General features: G+C 46.7%; 1 protein-coding gene and 1 long non-coding RNA gene across 4 annotated transcripts in view; both read right to left on the reverse strand.

The window, feature by feature from the left end:
• The window catches only part of PARP4 (poly(ADP-ribose) polymerase family member 4), a 1,988,214-nt gene that overhangs the window by 654,078 nt on the left and 1,312,363 nt on the right, over positions 1-21,773 (reverse strand). The gene's annotated exons all lie outside the window — the stretch shown is intronic.
• On the reverse strand, positions 14,829-18,865 carry LOC147698628 (uncharacterized). The gene is made up of 2 exons (XR_015299354.1): positions 18,336-18,865; positions 14,829-15,828 (listed from the first exon to the last, which is right to left on the reverse strand). It is a non-coding gene; the product is annotated as an uncharacterized LOC147698628 (long non-coding RNA).

Here is a 21,773-nt window from a genome sequence, read left to right on the forward strand (position 1 = left end):
TTGATTAGGCCACTCTTCCATTTCCGCTGAGGTCATGATACCTTGAAAATCTTCTTCTACGGGCTTTACGTAAGTTGTTCCTACAATTCTTATCTCAGGAATAAGGCTTTGAATTTCCAACGTCTTTTGTGATGTTCCTGTATCGATTCTAGACAGAGCATCCGCTTTTCCATTTTTCATTCCTGGTCTAAGGGTGATGACGAAATCAAAATCTGCAAAGTATAGTGACCAACGAATTTGGCGAGGCGTTAGGGTTTTTGCTGATCTTAAGAATTTCAGAGATCCGTAAACACTTTCACCATATGCTGCGCTCCCATTATATAATGCCTCCACCCCTTAAAGGCATCCTTAACCGCTAGTAATTCTTTCTCCATTATGGTGTGATTTACTTCAGCAGGTGTCAGTTTCCTGGATCGATATGCCACTGGATGCAGCTATCCGGTCACCTTGTGTCATTGAGACAACACCTCATCAATTGCCAAATCTGATGCATCGGTCTCAACAAAGAATGGTTCTTGGGGATCGGCATGGAGAAGGATGGGTGCAGTTGTGTCAAGTCAAGTCAAAATTTATTGTGTGATTAATTAAAATCTTTACAATCATCCCAAAAAAATCAAAAATAGAAAAATAGAAATTACTTTACAGTCACCATTAATACCAAACAACATTAAAAGTTACCCATTCGTTTTATAACTTGGGTCCTTATGATTAGCTAGCATATAAAAATCGTTAAAAGTGCAATAATTAAAATTTAGATCTAGTCCAGCTTCTGTGATCCTGCTGAATTAGTAAACTCTTAATCTGTTTTACGTTCGGACCATATGTTGCGCGGTTGGCCCGTGGGGTCCAAGCCTGGAGAATCATTCTTCTCTGTTTTCCTCCTGATCGGCTTGCCCTAAGCGTTTTCTTACCTCTGCCAGGAATTTTACTCCCCGGCAGGCCAGAATAATGGAGGAGCCACCAAGCCAGCTTATTACAGCCTGTCTGCATGTACGAATGTTCTGATCATTAAAAAAGGGTTTTAAATACCATCTCCTCAGGACCATGACTGCTGGACATACGCATAATAGGTGAGTTAAGGATTCCTTTTTATATCCACATAGTCGACACTGCGCTGTTTGGTATTTGTGTATCCAGGATGGCTGAAGATCTTTTGAGACATGCTGACCCATCCGATAGTCTGTGTAGCACTTTTTTAAATAACCGCTAAAGTGTGATACTAAGTATGCTTGCGGTTTAAGTGATTTGTAGGAGGTAATGACGATCCAACCGTGCCGACATTCAGAGGTTGTGTTTTTATCCTCCAAAAAAGATTTCCTTTTTGCTACGTCATTGACCGCTCTACTAATACTTGCTTTATCTGTCCTGTGCTCCCATACTGTTTCTAAATCAAGGTCGGCCAAACAAGTTTTCAAATAGCTTCCCCAGGAACTCGATGCATCTTGGTCCACCTGATGCATTCTTTCTTACCAGCATAACCTGTCCAATGTGTCTGGGTCTGCGGAACACAATTTTTGGCATAGCTTCACGAAGCCGCTCATCCTCCGAAATTTCTGATGTAGGAGGCCAAATTCGAGCCACACTTGAGATGGGGAGGCAGATTTTGGCAGGTTGAAAACTGCCTTGTAGATCTTTGTCTGGAGGTTATTTATTACGTCCGCCTCCTTGCCGCACCAAGTGACCAAACCGTAAGACAGGGTGGGCCAGATTTGAGCAGCCATAACCTTTAAAAGATGGTTGTGATTCGGGCAATCCAATTTTGTTTTTAGCAATCGATATGCAAAAATTAGTGATTGCGCTTTGGCTTTTATTGCCAATTATGCTCCTTATGTATTAAGCCTTGCTCTATTAATATACCAAGGAATTTATAGGTCCCTCGTTGCCACATTTACCATCCATTTCAACTTGATTTTTTTTGGATCCACTAAGCGAACAACTTTTGTTTTTGCTTTGTTTAGTTCCAATTTTTCCTGGTTCAAATATGATGCTAGGTTATTTATTGCTCTTCGTAGGCCTATTGGAGTTTGGCTTAGCACTACAATGTCGTCCGCATATTGTAATATGGTGATCGGCTTGTTGGCCATAATCGGCAGATGACATTCGGCTGCTTCCATGACTTTGCTGATATCTGAAAGGAACAAGTTGAATCAGCTTGGTGCTAACACGCATCCTTGTTTTAAACCTTGCTGCGTGTCAATGCTCAAAGTTGTGCTGCATCCATCGCCTAATTTCACTCTAGGCCAAGTATCGCTGTGTAGGGCGATTATTGCATTTAGTAGTTGGCTCAGCAGTCCCCAAGCTTTTAGTTTTACCCAGAGGGGCTCTCTGCTCACCCGGTCAAAAGCTGATTTTATGTCAACGAAACATGCGTACAGCCGTGTTCTCTTTTTTACTGCTTTTTCCGTTAAAAGCGCCAAACTAGCCAAATTGGTTATTGTTCCCATCCCTTGCCTAAAGCCTGTTTGGGAATTATGTTTGTGTCATCCATCCAGTCTTGCAGCTGTACTAGAAGACAAGAAGCGTAAAGTTTGGCCTCCACATCAATTAAGGATATCAACCTCTAATTCGCTGGCTTTCGGTGGTCTCCCTGCTTAAATATTTATTTATTTATTTATCTAAACTTGTATTGCGCACAGCTACCCTCAATGGGTTTCCCGGCGCCAGGGACAGACAAGAGAAGAAAGCAAGCAAAAAGCCCAAACAGAACAGACAGTGCAGAAGGATCAATTAAACAAAAGAGTCTTTAATTTTTTCCGAAATGAGAGGAGATCAGTCTAGGCTTTCAGAGCTGGCGGAAGAGCATTCCACATCTTTGGACCAAGATAGGAAAACGAGCGGCCACCCATTTTGGCCAATTTAATTCTAGGGACCAAGAGATTGCCACTGGTGGAGGATCTTAAAGTACGACCAGGCTCATAGACTTGAACCAGGTTCTGCAGGTATTTAGGAGCAGAGCCCTGCCGAATTTTGAAAAGAAGACATAAGGTTTTAAATTGTACGCGGTTCGGGACCTTAAGCCAATGAAGGTCACACAGAGCCTTGGCTGCAGAAGATCTCCGGGGTACATTACACAATAAATAAGCTGATGAGTTTTGCACCACCTGGAGTTTGTTTATTGTGGCCTTATCGGCCCCAAGATAAAGCACATTCCCATAGTCGATGCGGGAGATCACAAGAGCCTGGACGACAGTTCTCTGAGTAGAGCAAGGTAACATCCATAAGATCTTCTGCAACCATCTTAAGATGGAGAAACAGATTGCAGCGACCTTTGTTACCTGCTGTCTCATTGAGAGCTTATCGTCAATAAGAAAGCCGAGGTTGCGGGCTACGAGGGTTGGATTCGGCAGAGGACCCATGTCGCAGGGCCAATGTCGAGGGCGCCACAGATCTTTATTTTTGCCCAAAATAACAACCTCGGTCTTATCACCGTTGAGCTTGAGCAGATGGTCGTGCATCCAGGCAGCAACGCGTGATAGGCCAGATTTCAAGGCAGAGACCTCATGGCCCTCACTGCTGGAGAGAGAGAACACAATCTGCGTGTCGTCAGCATACGAATAGATTGTTAGGCCGGCGTCCTCCACGATGGTGGCAAGGGGTCTGATATAGATATTAAACAGCAAAGGGCTGAGAATCGACCCCTGGGGGACGCCGTATGCTGATGAGTAGACAGCAGATTCAGCTTCTGTCGAAAATAACTGAAAGGTGCGACCGCTTAAAAAGGAGGCAATCCAGGCCAGCGCAGATCCAGCAACACCAAGGGAGCGGAGAGAGTCAAGAAGGATGGAATGAGACACGGTATCGAACGCTGCACTCAAATCCAGAAGGATGAGTGCAAAGGTCTCCCCGCGATCGATACCGTGCCGAAGCCTCTCTGTCACCCGAAGGAGTGCGGATTCAGTGGAATAATGTGCGCGAAACCCGGATTGGAACGGATGGAGATATCCCACATTTTCGACAAACAAATTAAGCTGGGTATTCACATGTCGTTCTAAAATTTTAGAACATGCAGGCAGCAGGGATATGGGCCTAAAATTTGCTAGGTTCGTGATGTCAGCGCCGATCTTCTTCAACAAGGGAACGACCATGGCATGTTTCCACTCCTGTGCCATTGTAGACTTTATAAGAGAGGTATTCAAAAGTCTCATCAGGACTCTCCGTGGCTCGAGGTCCAACAGTTTTAAAATTTTCATAGGGACAGGGTCCCGAGGGAAGCCTGACCTGATACTATTTAGGCACGATAAAAAGGTAGTGTCATCAAACAAAGACCAGTCGTTGATGATCGTTGAAGGGAGGGGAGGACTCCCAGAAGTAACCACCAGTGAGGACTCAGCAGATGGGGGGGGAGGTAGACAAAAATTCATGAATACACTCCACCTTAGAAATAAAGAAATCAGCAATGGCATCACACTGTGGTTTGTCCAAAGCCGGAGGAGAAGGTATCGTCTCTGCTCCTGTTAGCTTCTTTATCATTGTAAAAAGAGTCCGCGGACCATTCTGGGCTTGAGTGATCGTAGATGCCGTAAAAGTGGCCTTGGCCAGTTTACAGTTAACATGATATCTTTTTAGTGCCTCTTTATAAGCTGCCTTACTGGGGATTGAATAGAAACGCCTCCATTTTCTTTCCAATGCCTTGCACTTGGCTCGTTGTGATTTTAGCTCCTCTGAGAACCAAGCTGCGGGAGGATAAAGAGATCTGTGATTCTTAGATATGGGAGGGAGAGTGCAGTTACAGCATCCCTTAGCCACTGGGACACTGCAGAATTAGATTCTAATCCAGATGTTTCCAAAGCCGGGATAGATTCAGAAATATGTTGATTAAATGCCACCATATTAAGCTTGTCCCACCGATAAGAAAGCTTGCTCTTACCAGCACAATGTTTAGCATTAGATGAACGAAGAGGTAACACAAAATGTACCGCAAAATGGTCAGTCCATTCTAGTGGGCGGGCCCTTTGGGAGCAGTCATAGGGTAAGTTAGAAATGATTGGGTCTAACAGGTGACCTGCTGAATGGGTAGCCCCAGAGTTTCGAAGTGAAAGATTGAAGACTTCGAGATCTGACAGTAACGACTGACTGAGGGTACCTTCAGCGTCCTCAAGATGGATGTTGAGGTCACCAAGAATGGTGAAATTAGCCGATTTAAGTAATATAGGGGATATAATATCGGCCAAAGACGATATCCAAGGGCCAGCATTGCCCGGAGGGTGATATATTAGAAGACCAGTAAGCGTTAGTTGAGGACCGATCGTTAATTTAAATAGAGCGGCCTCACATCCAGGGAGGGAAAACGACTCCAACTTACATTGGTAGATGGATTTAAAAATAATAGCGATCCCCCCCACCCTTCCCGGAAACCCTGTCCTGACGTACCATCACATAGCCGTTAGGAACGGCTAAAGCAATGTCAGGTCCAGAGCTTTCGTGAAGCCAGGTCTCGGTTAAAAACAAAGCGTCTGGTAACTCTTCGTTTATGAAATCAAACAAATTTAATTTGTTTTTGGGGAGCGATCTGCAGTTAATACTCCAAAATTGGAGAGGAAGGGAAGGCAGAAGAATCTTAGTGGCCTTCCATTTACCCCGGTGATGTGCCTTAGCAGTTTGCGTCTTAGAAAGCGACATTTTACCGGTAGAGAAGCCAAAACCTGCACAAGTAAAATAATGGATAGGTAGAGTACAAATAGTACAAGAAACAGGAGTATGGGGTCGCAAGGATATTAAAATAAATGCGGAGTATGTTAGACGATTGGGAACAAGATCATGATTTAACCGACCTGAGTTGGAATGCAAAATGTCGATGGGCAGCCCGTCCTGCAGCCCGTCCTCAGCGCGGACGGGCGCAGACGGGCTGGACTCTGGCATGACTCTGGCAGTGATCCGGCATTCCTGCTGCGCGTCAGCATGATCTCCTTTATGAGGGGGTCGAGCTACCCACACCAAAGATGGCCGCCAAACAATTCAACTGCCGAGGGGCAGAAAGAAAGGGATCAGGGACCCGCAAAACGCGGTGCAAAACCAATTATTATGCAAGTATAGGGGAGCAGCCCTTAAAAACAGGGGAAAAATAAATTAAAAGCTAAATTAAATAAAAAAAGAGGAATTATTAAAAACCCTTGTAATTCAAGCACAATACTTCTCTTTTAGCGCGCAGGGCGGTATGACCGCTCTGCACAGGTTAGAATCTTCGTTTGAGGTGTTTCCAGCAAGGCAGAGCTCTGAGTTTACTCTCCTTATGAGGGGGTCGAGCTACCCTCACCAAAGATGGCCGCCAAACAATTCAACTGCCGAGGGGCAGAAAGAAAGGGATCAGGGACCCGCACAACGCGGTGCAAAACTTTGGGGGTATTATGTTTCCTTTCCAAGAAACAGAGACGTCAGTATGTTCATAAATATGATTGAAGAGAGGGCTTAGGAACTCTGACCAGAAGTCTGGGTCGTTATTAAAAAGCACGTTGGGCAGCCCATTTGGACCTGCCACTCCTTCTGTCTTCAGTTTTAATATTATGCCTCACAATTGTTTGCTGGTGGTTAGTGAATTTTGCTCATTACCTCCTATATTTTGTTCGCTATCTTCATTTTCTCCATTATCCGGACTCAAAGTTCTTTTTCTTTTTCCCACTTCCAGCACGGTCCCGCGGGAACCTTCAGTGGTGCTTAAGTTTATATTGCAGTACAATTTTTGCACGTGTTGAACCCACGTTTCCTCTCCAATTCCTGCCTCTTGTTGGAGTCTTGCTCCTTTATTCAGATTGTTTATGATTCCCCAGAAGTCCCTGCTATTTGGCAATTTACCTGCGCACAGTAATTTGTTCCAGATGGTTTCCTTATGTGCAGTTTTGCCGTTCCAACCCCTGAATGACCCCCAACTGGAGATGAGAACGGGCCCCTGCGGCCAAGAGGCGAGGTGGGGACCGTCAGCGCCACGGTGTGATCGGATTTCAACACGGGCCGTGGAGTCAGGTTTCCCAGTTAGTAGTGGCGGGCTGCAGAGAGGCGGATGAGGTTAGAGCGAGGGTCAGACCGGGCGAGGCATTGCCGAGTACGGAGGAAGTCGCTGGCTGCCACCCCCCCGGATCCTCGCACCGAGAGCACACAGCTGATTGCTTGCTCTCCTTTCACGGCTGCTAAGGTGTTGTGGTGATACAGAGGAACCTCTAAGCAGCGAGTGAGGACCCATGACCACAGTGCCCTTGTTCGCTATGGGGTGGGTCCCTACGTGGAACACTGCCTCAATTTTGAAACCGATACCACTTGTGATTTTGAAATCGAGGTTTTGACTTCACTCTAAAATGGCTGACAGTGCTGTTTGGGGCACACACAGGCAAAATGGTTGGCCACCCCAACAACGAAGGTGAGGGGCACACCCCCCACTATGGGTCACAGATCTTCAGCATCCCCTGAGGAACCAACACAAAATCGCAGCAATTGAAGAAGGACTAAAAACTAAACACTGATTGGAAATAAGAGTGGAAAGGGAAACAAGACTACAACAGTCAACACACAGGCAATGGGAAAAGAAATAGGACTGCACAGCTGCCCATGATATGCTATCCAAAAGTAGTGGCCATATTAGAACAGCTCCAGCACAAGGATACAACATAAAATCTACACCCACCGATCACCCTACCCAACTACTGCAGGTCAGAATTTCTATGTAAAGCTCTTATTTATTTATAATCCACTACTACACCTCTGTGCCCTTTGTCTAGCCTGCCCCTCATCTTACCCCGCACGAGACGCCATTAGCACAGCTGGATTCTTAAACTAATCCTTCTTCCCTACCTAGACTATAACACTAACACCACGACAGTTGACACCTCCCCCACACACACACCCACCTCCTTAAGCCCACCCTCACGTGTATCTACTCATACCCCACACACATTCCCTCGCCCCTTAACGCCTCACCAACTATACTATGGAGCTCTCAGGCACACACACTTACACCATAATTTTCCCCCCCAAACTCTCAAGACACGAAGCCAAACGATTTAAACACAATTTTATAAAACTACACCAGGAAACACCCTTCGCCGATCCCTACTTCTCAATACACAATGGACACACAACTAACTATATCATTTTCCACACGAAATGCAGAGCGCAATGGAGGAACGAATTCCTAACCTTATTTACGATATCTTCCACTAAGAAAACCGCTCATGGCCTAGTTATTTACATCTCCCCCTCCCGGCTTTTCCAAGCGACTGCAACCATCTCCATCTACAATAATGGAACCATCCTCATGCAATCCACGGATCGTAGTCTAAACCTCCTTGATAACATCTTCCCAATTATCAAAGAGCAAGTGGCTAAACCCCACTTGGCCACACAGGCTGTTCCCTCCACCAATACACAACACATCCCATTGCCGACCCCGCCCGACAGCCTCAGCCCATCCCAACCTTTACCCGCATCCGAACCATATGCTACTCCTTCCCGGACTACCCCCTACACCAACACTGTTCAATTCACCTCACCAAACCCTCCTGGCAACCCTGTTTTCCCACTACACAGACCGAATTTCACAATTGAGACACATTCCATCGCCACGCTGCCCGACAAACATATAACTCACCTACCCGACACAGCAGCAGTTACCTACGCACCACCAATAAACAGTGAATACCCCTTAATTACAAGCACAAAGGCCCCTTTGTCTAACGACACCCCTCCCATGTCTAACAATCACGCTACCTCAACCTTGCTGAACACCGACACTCCTTTCAAGCACTACCCCCACTCTAGACCCCCACCCCCACTTCATTTGATAGAACATAATAAGACACCCCATTACCACATAGGAGACATGCTGCCCTCCGATAACACCTTGGATCCAGGCGCACTTCCTATACCCACTTCCCAGCCATTTACAGCCACAGCCCACCCACTCACATCCACAACACTTCCTACTCCCACTTCCCAGTCATCTACCCCCACAACCCTCCCATCTCCTACTACAACACACCCACCTAAACCTGTAGCACCCCTCCCAACCCCACTCACACCTGCCCCAGTCCACAAACCCGACCAAACCACACTGCAGGCATCTATACGCTTTCACTCATACAGGCCCGGGATTGGTCTGTGTGAGTGAAAGCGCCGGGACGCCCCTTTGCTGGGGCAGCTGAGAGCTATAGAAGCACATATAACATAACATAACATAACATATACCCATAAGACAGCCCCTTACCCTACTTGTATCCGCACAAAACTCTAGACTTGACGAGACCATGATCTCATTAAATCAAATCAAAGAGGAACTCCAAGCACTCAATGAGCGGATAGCTAGACAACCGTGGCCCACTAGAGCTACAGCACAGCTCGAATCTAATTGGCGTCCGAACCAACCAACAAGCAAATCGAATCTCAAATTCAATCCTCCCAACTGGAACTCAGTTCCCTCCTGTAATAAATCTTCCCGACCAATCAGAAGCACCAATCAGCTCTCGGAGAGCGACTTACTCTCTCTGCTACACTCATAGAACCCCCCCTATGAAGCCGCTCACTCCCCCCTCTTTGACGATCCCCACTATCCCACCCAACCCTCATAGGACCACCAAAATAAACACTAGAGGCGTCATCGACAACAACCGTAGAAAAGTCCCCCTCACTCAGGAACCTACTTCATCCCTCATCACGCACCGACTCAAATGCATACTCCTAAACTGTAGGTCGGCCTCTAGAGACATAGCTGACCTCATTCTCATACAAGAACCGGAACTGATATTGTTAACTGAGACCTGGTTAAAAGAATCCTCCACACCAATCATTGACATTTTAGTACCACCTAACCACGACATCATCAGACTAGACAGAACGGAAGAACCTGGGGGAGGTATCGCCTGTATACACCGTAGCAACATCTCAGTAAGCAGAGCCATATCCCCAGTTTTCCCCTCTTGTGAATACATATGCTTTGACATCTCCAGCAACGGCAAACCAGTATGCTCTTTACATACCATCTATCTTCCACCAGGGAGAAACCTCGCCTTCACCGAACACTTCATGGCGATGGTATCAACGAACACTGGGCGCCAAAATACCCAAATATTCCTTGGAGACTTCAATCTTCACTGGAACGATCACAATGATACAGTGGTCAACAGTCTCAAAAAACTTCCTAGATGGCCTAGACCTAACCCAAATCTGTGACACCCCCACTCACGACAAAGGTTCAATCCTGGATTTAATAATATCTAAAAGAGACTCCACTCAGCTAGAGTGGATCCTACCTTGTGACTGGTCATACCACCACATTATTACCTTCTTCATCAAGGAAATGGTGAAAGTGAACCTGATTCAATCCACAAGACCAAAAGTATGGAAAAGAGACCCGAAAAAAATCGACCGTAACACTCTGCCCTCCTCCAGTTATGACCTACTCCGGCCCCCGGCAGGGTCTTCCAAAGTACACGATCTCACCAATCATTACCTATCTGCCATGACCTCGATAATTAATGAGGTTGCTCCTCTCCAACTAAACAGAACCTCTATAAAAGACTCTAAGCCTTGGTACAATGGAACACTCAATGAGGACAGACTTGCGCTAAGAACTTCTGAACGCGCATGGAGATCAGTTCCATCCGCCAATCACCTCAAGATCCTAAGAACAAAGAGAAATACATATTACCGTAAGATCAAGCGAACCAAAGCTGACTTTTTTAGCTTACACTAGACCAAGCAAGAAATCGCCCCAAAAAACATTTTGAACTTATCAAATCGCAATCTAAGGAGGCCCCTCAATGTCCACAAGACAGATCTTGCCCACAACCAAACTGTGAAGAATTTTCCACCTACTTCACTCTGAAGACTGACACCATCAAGAGGGACCTCTTAAATGATCTTACCTTACATTCGAGACCACACACAAAGACCAACCTAGCATCTCCAATTGCACCCTCTCCAATTGCACCATTTAAGCCTAACCTTAAAAATGACGCAGTCTGGTCTTCCTTCACCACCTACTCTGAAGAAACCATAGGCAAAATACTCAGTGCCCTGAACCCTGCTAATCACTTCACTGATCCTCTTCCCGCAAATGCTGTCAAAGACCTAACGCCACTCCTTCTACCTCTCTGGTCCAAGATCATAAACAGTTCACTTCAACAAGGTTGCTTCCCAGACACCCTCCAAGTTGGTCAGGTAACACCCATTCTAAAGAAGCCCACGGCCGACTCTACGGACCTAAACAACTATCGCCCTATTTCAAATAATCCGACGTTGGCCAAACCTTTGGAAAAATGTGTTCACCTTCAACTAACGAGGCATATTGATCACTTTGACCTTCTTAACAAACATTAATCAGGCTTCCGTGCAGGTCATAGCACTGAATCAGCCATGACCCACATAATTGACGACGCGCAGCAAATACTGGGTCAAAATGGATCCTGCTTACTCATCCTGCTAGACCTCTCATCAGCTTTTGATACAATCAAACATGAGAACTTGATAGACCTCTTGGAACACAAGATGGGTTTATCAGGGGCTGTACTAAACTGGTTTACCTCATTTCTTCAAAATCGGACACAACAATTCAAAGTCAACAACTCCTTGTCCAAGCCCGTCCCAGTAACCTTGGGAGTCCCGCAAGGGTCCTCACTATCCCCGACATTGTTTATTCTGTTCATGGAACCACTCACTGAAATTCTACACGGATCTAACGTGCAATATCACATGTACGCCGACGATACACAACTATACCTTAAGATTCACACCTTAGACGACATCAAACTGCTTTATGCAACGCTTAGGAATACCCAAACCTGGCTGGCAGAAAATCATCTCAAACTGAATGCCCTAAAAACCGAATTCCTGCTAATAACTCCACCCGCCCAAGTCCCCAAAATGCAAGAATGGATGAAACATCTTACAGCATTCAATGCTCAACCTACCATCGTGGACTCAGCGAAATCACTAGGAATAACTCTGGACAGTAACTTCAATATGCAAAAATACATAGGCAATGCCACAAAGGGAGCAAACCTCCAGATAAACACACTGAGGAAACTGAAACCCTTCCTACCACACAATGACTTCAAGCAGGCAGTACAAGCTCTAGTTATACCGAGAGTGGAATACAGGTGTGTCTCTCTTTGTGGCCTACCCAAAGCATCAACGGCACCATTAAGAGCATCAATCACTGCAGCAGCGAGACTCATCACTGGTCCAAAAAAAAGCGCACACATTTCCCCGGACCTACAATCCTTGAATTGGAAGCCAGAATTCATCTTAAAATAGCATGTATGACACACAAAGCCATGCATCACAATGCACCTAGCTATCTGGCACAGAAACTGACAATCTCTGGTGGGATCAGATCCTCAAGAAGTGCAGATAACCTACTTCTGAAACCACAAAAATACAACAAGAAGAAAACATATAACCGAACCTTCTCTGGGATGGCACCCAGGATATGGAATGCCTTACCCCCAGAAACCAGACTTAACCCCTCCACTGCTTCTTTAAAAAAAGAAGTAAAATCTATCTTCATGGCCAAATTCACCTGAAATAAGGTCTATTGAAATTTCAGGACCAACCGCACATCTGAGTATGATAAAGAACCATCTAAACAACATATACATCTTAACTTTCTCATGTTGCACCCTACGAGATAGATTTGGCGTTGTACCGAACTATTTTTGCTTTCTACAAAATGTTTTTTATATGTGCCTTGATTTACACTGATGTGATGTACAAGTAACTTCTACTGACTGTACAGCGCTCTGATAAATAAAATAAATAAATCTTCCTGTATACATTCCTTACTTCCATTAATTTACTATTATTTGGGCTTCTTCCTATTCGTTTTGCCCGCGTTTGTAGACTGACCTCTCTTGCGACCCTTCTCTTTTGATCTTGTAGGTCCGCGTTGAACCAAGGCTCCCTCCTGGTGTCTAGTCTTCTTTGACTACCCGACAGTGTTGGCAATTTTCGGGTAAGGACCTGAGCCAACTGTTCCCAGTTTATTACGCGTTCATTCTCTGTCTGAGGCCCCAGTTTACTCACGTACTCCCTTGCTGTCTCCTGGATACTTTTCAAGCTCCGCCTCTCCATTTTAGTTTTTTTAAGTTAAACTTATCGGCGTGTTGTATGAGGGAATTCATTTTTTGGGCCGAAGTGAGAGAGATGTGCATTCTCGTTATTTGGGGGAAATGATCGCTTTCTATGCGTTGGGCGATACAAAGTGACACTATGCCACCCTTCAATGTGTTCCCCCTTTTACCGAATCAGTATTTACCGATTCGGTAATTCCCAGCCTCCAGGCCCATAGGAATGAATGGGAATTAAATCTGGATTACTTACATCTGGCCCTTAGAGCTCTATCATGAAATGGTAGATTATCTCGAATTTCTCTTTTTGAGCCTTGATTAGGCCACTCTTCCATTTCCGCTGAGGTCATGATACCTTGAAAATCTTCTTCTAAGGGCTTTACGTAAGTTGTTCCTAAAATTCTTATCTCAGGAATGAGGTTTTGAATTTCCAACGTCTTCTGTGAAGTTGCTGTATCGATTCTAGACAGAGCATCCGCTTTTACATTTTTCATTCCTGGTCTAAAGGTGATGACGAAATCAAAATCTGCAAAGTATAGTGACCAACGAAGTTGTCGAGGAGTTAGGGTTTTTGCTGATCTTAAGAATTTCAGAGATCCGTATACACTTTCACCATATGCTGCGCGCTCATTAAATAATGCCTCCACCCCTTAAAGGCATCCTTAATCACTAGTAATTCTTTTTCCATTATGGTGTAATTTAGTTCAGCAGGTGTCAGTTTCCTTGACCGATATGCCACTGGATGCAGCTATACGGTCACCTTGTGTCATTGAGACAACACCTCATCAATTGCCAAATCTGATGCATCGTCTCAACAAAGAATGGTTCTTGGGGATCGGCATGGAGAAGGACGGGTGCAGTTGTGAAATCTTTCTTCGGCACAAAAAAAAAGTGGTGACAAAACCGAAGATTCTTCAAATATTTCTGGATGTAGTCCTTCAAATGCTGGTACTCTTTTTCCGTCAGGTCGCATACTCTACTGCAAGACAGGTTAGCACCCGGTTCCAGCTCAATTTTACAATCATAGGCCCAGTGGGGCGGAAGACACTCCACTTCAATCTCATTAAAGACATCATAAAATTCTTTATATTCAGATGGAATCTCAGTTGACTGAATAACACACACAGTTGCGCTACCTTCACACAGGAACATTGATGGACCTTTTTCCCCATGTTGTTCACTCTTCTTGAAACTGTTTTCTTGACAAAATTTAGAATCCAACTTGATTGTTCGAGCACTCCAGTCAATTGTTGGGTTGTGTTCTGTAAGCCACGGAAGTCCTCAAATGAACTGAAATTGGGGTGCATCGAATAAATTAAACTGTAAGGTTAAACAGTGTCCTTCTTGGAATGTTAGTTCTACTGGCTTAGTGTGACTCACAATAGGCCCAGACAACACATTTGTCCCATCTACTGCTCTCACTGCTTTGCGATTTAGATAAGGCCTTCAAACTGATAGTCTCAGCGAATTTTAGGTAGCAAATATTTCCGGTTGCCCCAGAATCTATCATCACTGAAACTTCATTTAATTCTTTTTCCCTAAAGTGTAACAATACTGACTTTGTAAGGCGGGAAGACGAAGATTGTAGAGTGTTAGCCAAATTATGTCCTTTTGGAGTTATATCAGGTTCTGCACTCACCAGTTCAACTCTGCTCACTGGTGGTGCTGCAAGTTTTTCTTCGTGTTATCTTTGGTCTTTTCTGGCAGTTCTTCAAAAAATACCCATTCAGACCACAATACAAACACAGTTTATTTAGTTTCCTCTTTTCCTTTTCTTCCTTTGATATGGGCCCTCAAATTGTTCCAACCTGCATGGGCTCTACTCCAGATTGACCATCCGATATTATTGTCATTTCTGATTTTGCTTGATCAAATCGTGGAAGCGCTTGGACGAAACTCTCTTCTCTTTTTCCTCTTCTCTCGTTGTGTCGGAAGTCAGTCTCTAGAACTATATCTATCAAGGCTGATACCTCTGTAGGCCTGTTGGGTGCTTGTGCCAAGGCATCTTTTAATTTGTCTTTTAGGCCTCTATAGAAAACTGCTGCTCTTTTCTCTTCTGGCCACTCCGTTTTGACGACCAACTTATTAAATTGGCTAAATAAGCTATTAGGTCTCGGTTGCCCTGTTTCAGTCCCAGCAATTCATTATCTGTTGCATGTGATGTGATGCTTTCTGTCGATCGAATATCTTAAGAAATTCTTTTTTAAACTTATCGAAATATACAAGATTGGGGTGTTCCTTGTAACAAGGGGCACAGACTATGCCGATGCATCGCCACTGAGGTAGGAGAGGATGAAAGCCATCAGGAAAAATGGCTGGGCGACACATAAATTGGATAGTTCATTGGGTTAGAAATATTTGGGCCTTTTGTGGATCTCCACTGAATCCTTCTGGGAAAGCTAAAGGTATCCCTGGTGACAAGGAATGGATAATTTCTGTGGAAATCTTAGGAATTTGGCTCTGGGTTGAACTAGATTCTTCCCTTCTTCCTGTCACTGGGAAACCGTAACTACTCCCTGAAATCAGGCTATCCAACTTCAAACCTAAATCTACTGTTTCTCTTTTGTATGTATTAAATCTAATCTCAAATTCCTATTTTCCTTCCTTACTCCAACTAATTCATGTAATTCTGTATGCCTTTCAGCACTTCAATTAACTTACTGAAGCCTAAGCCTTCTGCCATTCTACTCAGATGCTGATTTTGACGTGGGCACTTCATTCTGTCAAGGATGCCACTGGTCAGCGTGGAAGTAGAATGCAGCTAATTTCCCAATGCCCACTTCAGAACAAAACGATTCAGAAAAGGGGGTGGTGATGGACAGAGTATCTGAATTAAGCAGAACACTCGTACCCAGTCAACAGATCAGGGCTTGATCCATCACCGTATTTTAGCTCACTGCACAATCCCAGCTCAGAACCTGGCTACATGCAAATTAGTCTGTCCCTGGCCCAGTGCATCATGGGAACAGAGCAGACCAAACTACCAAGCCAATTCTTATACTGGAAAGGAAACAAGCTTCCGGGGACCGGTTTCTGGCATTACAGCCGTCTTCGGCCCGGCTTGCTTGAATTCTGATGGTGCAGTGAGCAAGGGACTCATGTCTGAGCATACCCTTCCACGCTTATGGTGGACAAAACGATTCAGAAAAGGGGGTGGTGATGGACAGAGTATCTGAATTAAGCAGAACACTCGTACCCAGTCAACAGATCAGGGCTTGATCGATCACCGTATTTTAGCTCACTGCACCATCCCAGCTCAGAACCTGGCTACATGCAAATTAGTCTGTCCCTGGCCCAGTGCATCATGGGAACAGGGCAGACCAAACTACCAAGCCAATTCTTATACTGGAAAGGAAACAAGCTTCCGGGGACCGGTTTCTGGCATTACAGCCGTCTTCGGCCCGGCTTGCTTGAATCCTGATGGTGCAGTGAGCAAGGGACTCATGTCTGAGCATACCCTTCCACGCTTATGGTGGACAAAACGATTCAGAAAAGGGGGTGGTGATGGACAGAGTATCTGAATTAAGCAGAACACTCGTACCCAGTCAACAGATCAGGGCTTGATCCATCACCGTACTTTAGCTCACTGCACAATCCCAGCTCAGAACCTGGCTACATGCAAATTAGTCTGTCCCTGGCCCAGTGCATCATGGGAACAGAGCAGACCAAACTACCAAGCCAATTCTTATACTGGAAAGGAAACAAGCTTCCGGGGACCGGTTTCTGGCATTACAGCCGTCTTCGGCCCGGCTTGCTTGAATCCTGATGGTGCAGTGAGCAAGGGACTCATGTCTGAGCATACCCTTCCACGCTTATGGTGGACAAAACGATTCAGAAAAGGGGGTGGCGATGGACAGAGTATCTGAATTAAGCAGAACACTCGTACCCAGTCAACAGATCAGGGCTTGATCCATCACCGTATTTTAGCTCACTGCACCATCCCAGCTCAGAACCTGGCTACATGCAAATTAGTCTGTCCCTGGGCCGAAGACGGCTGAAATGCCAGAAACCGGTCCCCGGTAGCTTGTTTCCTTCCCAGTATAAGAATTGGCTTGGTAGTTTGGTCTGCCCTGTTCCCATGATGCACTGGGCCAGGGTCAGACTAATTTGCATATAGCCAAGTTCTGAGCTGGGATGGTGCAGTGAGCTAAAAAACGGTGATGGATCAAGCCCTGATCTTTGGACTGGGTAGGAGTGGTCTGCTTAATTCAGACCCTCTGTTCATCACCACCCCCTTTTCTGAATCATTTTTGTCCACCATAAGCGTGGAAGGGTATACTCAGATGTGAGTCCCTAGCTCATTGCACCATCAGGATTCAAGCAAGCCGGGCCGAAGACGGCTGAAATGCCAGAAACCGGTCCCCGGTAGCTTGTTTCCTTCCCAGTATTAGAATTGGCTTGGTAGTTTGGTCTGCCCTGTTCCCATGATGCACTGGGCCAGGGTCAGACTAATTTGCATATAGCCAAGTTCTGAGCTGGGATGGTGCAGTGAGCTAAAAAACGGTGATGGATCAAGCCCTGATCTTTGGACTGGGTAAGAGTGGTCTGCTTAATTCAGACACTCTGTTCATCACCACCCCCTTTTCTGAATCATTTTTGTCCACCATAAGCGTGGAAGGGTATACTCAGATGTGAGTCCCTAGCTCATTGCACCATCAGGATTCAAGCAAGCCGGGCCGAAGATGGCTGAAATGCCAGAAACCGGTCCCCGGTAGCTTGTTTCCTTCCCAGTATAAGAATTGGCTTGGTAGTTTGGTCTGCCCTGTTCCCATGATGCACTGGGCCAGGGTCAGACTAATTTGCATATAGCCAAGTTCTGAGCTGGGATGGTGCAGTGAGCTAAAAAACGGTGATGGATCAAGCCCTGATCTTTGGACTGGGTAAGAGTGGTCTGCTTAATTCAGACACTCTGTTCATCACCACCCCCTTTTCTGAATCATTTTTGTCCACCATAAGCGTGGAAGGGTATACTCAGATGTGAGTCCCTAGCTCATTGCACCATCAGGATTCAAGCAAGCCGGGCCGAAGACGGCTGAAATGCCAGAAACCGGTCCCCGGTAGCTTGTTTCCTTCCCAGTATAAGAATTGGCTTGGTAGTTTGGTCTGCCCTGTTCCCATGATGCACTGGGCCAGGGTCAGACTAATTTGCATATAGCCAAGTTCTGAGCTGGGATGGTGCAGTGAGCTAAAAAACGGTGATGGATCAAGCCCTGATCTTTGGACTGGGTAAGAGTGGTCTGCTTAATTCAGACACTCTGTTCATCACCACCCCCATTTCTGAATCACTTCAGAACAAACGCCTTCAGATATTCACTAGGAGACAATTTTATCCAAAAGGGGGAAAGGGGAATGGGATTGAAAGAAGAGACAGACAAACTCTCTAGTTGCCTCATCTACGTCTGCTGCTCGTCTATAAGGCTTCTTCAGGAGTTTTCCTTATCTGCAACACACATTAATCAGTTTCTACACATATTCTAAACATAACTCTTATAACGCTGCTGTAATTCTGTTGTGCAGAGTAGCTGCCTCACAGAAGAACTCAGTAAGGGAAAAATTACCTTGCTTCTTTTTCTTTCACTATGTAAGTTGTCTCATTTGAAAATTAATTTTGACAAGGAAAAGCGCTGTTAAAAGCCTTCCTCATTACTCAAATTTAGCCTACTGAACACTCGGAAAAATATGTGGAATCCGTAATTCTCAGCCACGTGAAAAGATTTACTCTGCCTCCTATTTTTAACAAGAAAAACACAAGGAAACTGGTCGCTACCTTGTAGGAACATGAAAGGTATGCGACAAGTTCTAATACGCCGAAAAACTAACGCCGCCACTATCCTGACTAGATACTGCGACACTACAGGGAAAAACACTGTTTCTCGTTGAATCTCCTCAGGTGAATTGCGAGGGGACCATTGTTTCCGTGCATTTTCAGATTCCCTTTGTCTCGAGCTCTGAAGAACTAGAGAGCTGACTAAAGGGAGAGAATCTGGCGGCCATATTGGAATTCAGAGAATTCCAAGCTTCAAACTATCTGATTTTCGTTAGCCCCTTTCTGAGGAGTTTCTTGCTTTTGAACTGGATTGAATTCAAACTTAAACCCTGTGACTCTTTAGAATCAGCTTGGGTTCTGACACCGACCGCAGTCCCAAGCTGGAGGGAAAAAACATCTTCTTCCCAAGGTGGTCCAGCTTCTTGGATTCTCTAACAGGTGGTGCGTTAGGGAATGCGCCCTTGGAAGTCGAGCCTTGGACTACCAAGCTCTCAGGGGTGGGGTGGAGAGAGGAAAATGGGGTCTCCGGGGCCGGACGGTGGCGTCGGGGAATCATCCTATCCACAGGAGCCCCTGGATGGATGTTTGTAAGGGCCTCATTGAACGGCAGCAAGAGCTCCGAAGAGGCACTTCCGGCTGAAACACCTCGGTCAGGAGGTTAGTCCTGACTGCCACAGTAGGAAGTTCAAAGTTTAAGGACTCGGCCACCCTACACAACACCACTGCGTAATATGCACCCTCCTCCACAGCCACGGTAGGTGGAGAAAGCATGCCAAGGTCTGGGGAGGTGTCCAGACCACTGGAATCAATCAACTCCTCTCTCCAGTCGTGTTCTTGTAACTGGTCTGCACGAGGGTCTACTCCAAGTCCTCTTCACCCTCTCCTGGTAGCCACTCAGGGCAGAAGGAAACATCAGCGAAAACAGGGGTACAAAAGTACTGGCCGGCGCCAGTCCTGACATCGGGCGACGTAGGTCCGGCTCTGTGACCTCCTCGAGGGGGAGGCCGAGCCGACACCGACTGGGGACACAACAGGTGTAGGAGGTTGCGGGGGTGTCGTCACTGAATTCGGCACCAGAGGAGGTGTCACAAGGTTGACCAGCACCGACCTGGATCCAGGCTTGGATCCTTGGGGGCCCTGCGGCTCCGGAGGCAAAGCCGCCGGCATCGAAGGCCTACAGCCCCCAACCGAGTCAGCAGGGCCCGAGGGCACACCGGGGTAGTCGGGCTGCCCGAAGATGGAATGTAAGACTTCGTAAAAGTTGTGAAGCTGGGCAGGGGTCGCTCAGGCTCTTGGGAAGGAAGGGAAGGCCGGAGTCATCCCAACACGCTCCGCAGGCGGAGCCGGATGACTACCTTCCGCTTCCCGTGTCGCATCGGTCGAGGCGTGAGACTGGACCCGGAAAACTTTCTTGCTCAGCATCTCTGCACCGGGGGGAGTGGGAGGGGGCGGTACCACGCGACTCCGCCCCGACATCCACCACGGGCGTCAGTTTGCTTGGGAGAACTATTCAGCCCCACAACGCGGAGCCATCACAACAAAACTGAGGAGAGCATGGGAACAGTGTGCGAAAAAACCAGAGACAAATTGGAGCGAAACAAAGGTGAGAAACACCATGTAAAGCCAGCGTCCTTACCCGTCGGGAATGGTGGAGCCCAACCTCTACTGATCTGTCGTTTCCGGCTTCTCCACAGGATCCCGAGTGGGAGCACGGAAACGAGACTGCCAGCGAGTTCGAAGACAACGGGCCCTTTAAGTGGGCGTCGTCATACGAGGGTGAAGCCCCGACCCTCCGTGACGTTGCCGACTCCGCATTGGTTAAAGCAGGGGAAGTCCTGTACTCCGGGTGTGGAAACACCGCGAGGAAGAAGGCGGAACCCGAAGATACGGAAAAGCGAGGTGTGTCGGAAGACGAGACCGGAGGGACCGAAGCAGGAGCCTACGGAGGAGCTGACGGAGAAGCTGAGCCACAAGGCGAGCCAGGAGGCCAACGTCCCTGCGGACCGCCGTGCCACACTCCCGAGGGAGGAGTGTGGCTGACACAGGTACGGCGGCGTTTGGCGGCTTGGATAGGAAAGCGTAACGCTAGCGTTTAGAGCGCAGCTGTGTGTATCTTTTTCCCCACTGCAACCGTCCCTCAGACCTACCTCTCCTTTCCCTCACCCCACCCTTCTTTACCGCTTACCCCAACACCTTATGCACTGAGCACTGTAGTTACCAGCTAGTTACACTGGGTGTAAACCTCGCACTCCCTGGGTCCCCCTGGTGCAATCCCATTAGAGGACTGTGACCTAACGGCTTTCCGCCTTGTTGGTCTTCTTTCTTTCATGTGGAGAGACTCCTGACGCCCGAAGTGAGGACTCGACTTCCGGGGAAAACACCTATAGACGAGCAGCGCCACGGACTCCAGTACCTTCGCCCGGGAAAGACTAACTTTCAGGACACGAAAGACGTTGGTTACTAAGCCTATAAAAGCTATCAAAATAAAGCCTTCCTTAAACCCTACAGTTGGTGTCACGGTCGTCCCTTCACCCACGTCCACACACCACCAGGTGGCATCAATGCACCAGAAGGCGACAACAGCAGGCCAGAGCAGAAAAGGAGCAGAGCACCACTCTGAGGAACAACTTGTGCAACCAAGGCGAAAGTACCAGGTGGCAGTAAAACACCAGAAGGCCAGAGCAACGAAGCTATAGCAAGAAAAGCGCAAAGCAACACTCTGTGGAACCAACTTGCAAGCCAAGGCGAGAGCCATTCTGGAGGCAGAAGCATGTGAAAGCACAGTGACAGAAAGAGAGAGAGAGAAAAAGAGAGTCTGAAACTACAACCACAAGGGGAAGGGCCACAAGCCCGGAACAGAGGAGCAGCAGTAATCCATCCCCAGACTATACTGCCAAGGATGGCCATACCACCTGAAAGGGGGAGGATGTCAAGGACAGGTAATCCATCCGCAGACT

Source organism: Lissotriton vulgaris, chromosome 8 (assembly GCF_964263255.1).
Source record: "Lissotriton vulgaris chromosome 8, aLisVul1.2, whole genome shotgun sequence".
Classification (NCBI taxonomy): Eukaryota; Metazoa; Chordata; class Amphibia; order Caudata; family Salamandridae; genus Lissotriton; species Lissotriton vulgaris.